Raw genomic sequence first — 5,499 nt, 5'->3', positions numbered from 1 at the left:
TTGCATATCTTTACATCTTAAATCTGTCAGTTAAATATCTCAACATCTAGAGGTTACACACTTCCACATCTGAGTCCTTTCTGACCACTTGTCTTTTCGGATTCTCAGACTTTGCTGGATCACACACTAGTTCACCTGCAGTCCTTATGAGCATCAGTTCAATCGTGCAAGGAAAACACGAGGATGACGAAGGTGCTAGATTAATGAGAGCCACCGTGCACGCCATCTCGGTATTATCTGAACATTCTGTCCTGTGACTGCCTTACAACAGGAGTTCTCAGTCCCGTTTTCCAGTTTGCTTACGGAAATCTGGTGAGAAGAAATTTCTGCACTCTTCATGAGTGAAGTGTTCTGCCGCCTGAAAATCTAAACCCTCCTAAAGACCTCCTGAATCAGGGGTCTGAGTCCCCACCACAGTCCACATTTCCTCATGGGGCTTCAGGGATCGGCAGTCACGTGCAGTCACGTGAACCTGAAGCCTCATCCCTGTCTGGGCTGTAGTCATTAATGGAGCCTTTTTGCAGGCTAAAGAGGCGTTGTGGTTTAACTGTGTGCTGCGTCAGTGTTTATATGGATGGGACATTTGAAATCTATTTGTCGGATGAGGCACTAAGTGCAGCAGGGATCATTCACGAAAAGGAAGCGAACGGAAATATGACAAAACCCACAACCTACTTCTGCCTGCTGCAAATACCCCACGAGGGCCCTGCAGGATCATTCACCTCAGAGAGGATCGCGGCACGTCCTCCCATAAAGACCGTCGACTGTGGAATGGCTAATGCGTCTGAAGATGCAGCAAAGCACATCAAAGCAAGAGCACAGAGTTACTCCCCAAGAACCAGGAGGAGAGGTCACACCCTAACGCAGGTCACTCCCTAAACCACAGATGGAACCAGCTCTGCCTAAAGAAACAATATCAAGTTGGTCAAACAATTATTCATGGAGGCCTATATTTCATTTAAATTGGTACATTGACTATAGTTTCTATATCAGTGTACTTAAAGCTGCAATGTAGACTAACCTGAAGAGTTCAGGACCCTGAGATGAACCAGAGTCCTGACAAATGCTGTAGAAGGCGGAGCCTGGAAAAGACGAACTAGAGGCAGAGTCTGAAAACGAACCAGAGTCTTGTCAAACGGCGTAGGAGGCAGAGTCTGAAGAGGTCTCCGGCTCACTCTGGCTGTTGGCACCTACAGCAGCAACTACCACACACCTTCAGCAGTGTGTGGGAAACAGCCCCAGAAATCCAGACTCCAGCTGATCACGCACAAGTGCCTCATGAATATTTGAAGAGTACATGCCACTCTGTTCCAGCACAGTCTCAGGGGAATCTGTGAACTAGCACACACACACACACGCAAGCATATTCAAACACATTTACACAGATGCACCCATAGATGCATGCATTGATTACACACACACACAGGCAAGCACACACATACATTCATGGACTCACACACCACTGCACAAACACAAACAGGCAGAGCGAGAGAGGGAGAAGAGAGATATTTTACATCAATGCACCTTGAATTTCTTCATAACTGAGATGCAATTTGCAGTGTTCTCTTTCTTCACTGCACAAACACACGTGACCATGACGGTCCTCTGACCGTTGAAGCACCTGACTGCTGTCTCGGGGTAGATATGTACATTTACACTCACACACTTGAGTAATTGAATAAGAAAACTAAAGGGTGTGTGTAAGGCACCCAAGGTGTGTAAGTGCCTTCATAAAGCTCAGTTGTGTTAACTGTGTTTGGCACAATCAACCAAGTCACAAACATTTGGAAGAAAACTTATGAACACACCAAGCATGGAGGTGAGAAGGCCAATGCTGTTGAGATCATAGACATTAAAGTCAAACAGACTCAAACTACTTCTCATCTACTGCAGGCTATCTGCAACACTACCTGAAAGTGAGACAGTACCACCCGAGTGCTTTCATCAGTCACAGAGAAACAAGCAGAAGGTTTTGAAGAAGCGTGGACACAGCAGTGTTGTAGAGACAGGGCTTCCCGGGCACAGCAGTGTTGTAGAGACAGGGCTTCCTGGACACAGCAGTGTTGTAGAGATAGGGCTTCCTGGACATGACAGTGTTGTAGAGACAGGGCTTCCTGGACACGGCAGTGTTGTAGAGACAGGGCTTCCTGGACACGGCAGTGTTGTAGCGACAGGGCTTCCTGGACACGGCAGTGTTGTAGCGACAGGGCTTCCTGGACACGGCAGTGTTGTAGCGACAGGGCTTCCTGGACACGACAGTATTGTAGCGACAGGGCTTCCTGGACACGACAGTGTTGTAGCGACAGGGCTTCCTAGACACGACAGTGTTGTAGCGACAGGGCTTCCTGGACACGACAGTGTTGTACAGACAGGGCTTCCTGGATACGACAGTGTTGTACAGACAGGGCTTCCTGGATACGACAGTGTTGTACAGACAGGGCTTTCTGGACACGACAGTGTTGTAGAGACAGGGCTTCCTGGACACGACAGTGTTGTAGAGACAGGGCTTCCTGGACACGACAGTGTTGTAGAGACAGGGCTTCCTGGACACGACAGTGTTGTAGAGACAGGGCTTCCTGGACACGACAGTGTTGTAGAGACAGGGCTTCCTGGACACGACAGTGTTGTAGAGACAGGGCTTCCTGGACACGGCAGTGTTGTAGAGACAGGGCTTCCTGGACACGGCAGTGTTGTAGAGACAGGGCTTCCTGGACACGGCAGTGTTGTAGAGACAGGGCTTCCTGGACACGGCAGTGTTGTAGTGACAGGGCTTCCTGGACACGGCAGTGTTGTAGCGACAGGGCTTCCTGGACACGGCAGTGTTGTAGCGACAGGGCTTCCTGGACACGACAGTGTTGTAGCGACAGGGCTTCCTGGACACGACAGTGTTGTAGCGACAGGGCTTCCTGGACACGACAGTGTTGTAGCGACAGGGCTTCCTGGACACGACAGTGTTGTAGAGACAGGGCTTCCTGGACACGACAGTGTTGTAGAGACAGGGCTTCCTGGACACGACAGTGTTGTAGAGACAGGGCTTCCTGTCAGGAAGTAGCCTAAGCCAAGCTGATCTTGAGTTGAGCCTCCTAATTCTGCACGTACTGAAGCCTCAACTAGACTGTGCTTCTCATTATTACTCGAAAGGGGAACTACTGAAACCATGTGAGCAGAAAGAACATATCAGGTCATATGTTAGGCGATATCTTTCTAACGTGTGTGTGGTTCAGCATGTTCCATGCTTCTTAGTGCAATCGTGTTCAGCTTCACCCCACTTCCGCCACCCAGTGGCCGAGTCAGTCGTCTGACAGAATGGAAACACGGTGAACACGGGGTCACGTTGAAGTCGTGAGCGTATTCCCTTTACTTGGCAAAGGCGGTGATGCTAGTCTCCTGGAACGGATGGTGATGTGATGATGAAACCGTTTTCCTCTACTGGACCTCGTCTCCCTGACCTGATGGGGTCTGGCCCTGCTGTGAAGTTCCACACGCATCCCTGAATCACATCTGAGTGCAGACTGCCTGCTGAGACACTGCTGAGAGGTGAGAAACACAGCACAGTTGAAATGAGACATCACAGGTGTGGAGAACAGAGAACAATGTGCCAGTGTTTAGCAGTTGGCACAGTTTGACTACAATTGGTACAATCTGACTACAGTCAGTACAATCTGAATACAGTTGGCACAGTCTGACTACAGTCGGTATAATCTGACTATGGTCGGCACACCCTGACTACAACTAGCACAATCTGACTACACAATGGGCTCTATAAATTCAGTTGGTCCACCGTGACTACAGCGTCACCCACGTCTTGTGGTCAGAGACAGTGTTTGTTCCATCCAGCCCCTGAGCTCCTCATGAGCTGATGTGAACTCGGCACATCTGGATGGAATGGGAGGACTTACACTGGACAGGAAATGAGTGTGTGTGTGTGTGTTGGGGGGGCAGGGCACAGTTGAACAAAAGGACAAATGCAAACATCTTGCACACCCAAATATCAGTATCTCATCTTGTTCATTATCTGCGTGTGAAACAGTACACGCCGATTGATCTTACATGGGAGACAATTTATTCTACCACAGGCACAATTTCCCCAGATGTGATTTATTTACCACAACCTAGTTTATAACCAACAAACAAATATTACCGTTTACTTATTTAAAAATAATTACTTTTATTTGAATAGAAGCTAAACAGCCTGCCACCTGTGGTCATATGTCCGACACCATTTCTGTGATGGCCTTTAGTTCTGAGCTAGACTATGACTTACACTGGGCATGTTCTACTACTGACCTGGAATCAGTTCCAAAAAAATACCAAACCAAAAAACAAAACACAAAACACAAACCCAATCACCAACAAACAGAGCGATGATGAACTGGGCCTGAAACTTTTTAGCCAGCATTAAGTGGAATGAGGGACCGTGTAGCAGCACTATAATCAACTTTCCACTAACTCAGCATGGATCCCATCAACAATGCGCAAATACTGGACAATTTGGTGTGTATCTCAATATGGCAGGTTGAGTTTGTATGGAAATGATTCCTCGCTGCAGAATAGGAGGGGAGAAGCTACAGGGATGAATGAGCATTTCTTGGCCACCCAACACCTCCCTTCCCCCTTCTGGAACAATCTGAAACTCAGTGACACTCCACATCCATGGATTGTATCCATGTCTTTTGAGAGACTTTGGTATCTTGTGACCAGGCTGCTGTGATACGCCACGACACAGAGCCACCAGTGTTGCCGTCTGCTGGAGATATTGGCTGAAGTTAGCATTCCCGGTCTCTCTGCTATAAACCTCCAGCTTCTCGTGAGGCTGCTATGACAACATGCATTCCCAGGCCAAGAGCTCTTTCCAGCCAGCAACGGACTTCTTCACCCCAGTAAACTGCACCATCAGCAGACAACAACTGCACACGCAGCGTCTCCCTGCGTAACGGACGCCAGGCGCCGCATGTCCGTGAGGGGAAGGTCGAGGAGAAGCCGTCAGCCCTCTGTCATTTCCTGTGTGTGTTTTTATCTTCTCGACAAAGCACCGCTCGGGAGGCTGCGACACAGCAGGGAGTGCTCTGGGACTACGGCACATCCTGGTCTCTTCGGGATTTGAACGCATCCTGGTCTCTTCAGGGCGGAGACAGCCTGCCTGTCGGGCGAGAACGAAGCCTGTTACGCGCTCCCTCCCGCCCGACTGTGTGAGCTTCACCCTCTTTCACCCTCCCAGATCTCGAGGAACCCGATTTCGCTTGTAACAAAACAGTGGAGAGGAATAAGGAAGGGGAGACTCTGAGACAATGCAGGGAAACAGGCACCCAGCAGGGAAAAGTGAGAGGTGTGGGCATGAGGTCATCAGCTGAGAGAGAGCGAGAGAGAGAGGAAGGGAGAGCAAGAGAGAGGGTCTGCGTAGAAGAGGAGAGGTGGAACAGCTACCGCTCTAAAAACTTTACATATACTATTTTCACTCCCCTCTGCCTGTATTTGCAAGCATGTGTAAAATAATAACAG

At 49.0% G+C, this 5,499-nt stretch overlaps 1 long non-coding RNA gene across 1 annotated transcript; it reads right to left on the bottom strand.

Annotated features, from left to right (window-relative positions):
• Positions 1-638: 638 nt before the first annotated feature.
• On the bottom strand, positions 639-2,158 carry LOC113588269. Its single transcript, XR_004775673.1, has 3 exons — positions 1,911-2,158; positions 1,461-1,462; positions 639-1,338 (listed from the first exon to the last, which is right to left on the bottom strand). It is a non-coding gene; the product is annotated as an uncharacterized LOC113588269 (long non-coding RNA).
• Positions 2,159-5,499: the final 3,341 nt, after the last annotated feature.

Source organism: Electrophorus electricus, chromosome 26 (genome assembly GCF_013358815.1).
Source record: "Electrophorus electricus isolate fEleEle1 chromosome 26, fEleEle1.pri, whole genome shotgun sequence".
NCBI classification, from domain to species: domain Eukaryota; kingdom Metazoa; phylum Chordata; class Actinopteri; order Gymnotiformes; family Gymnotidae; genus Electrophorus; species Electrophorus electricus.
The sequence above is the reverse complement of the archived record's forward strand: the minus strand, read 5'-3'. Positions and strand labels throughout refer to the sequence as shown.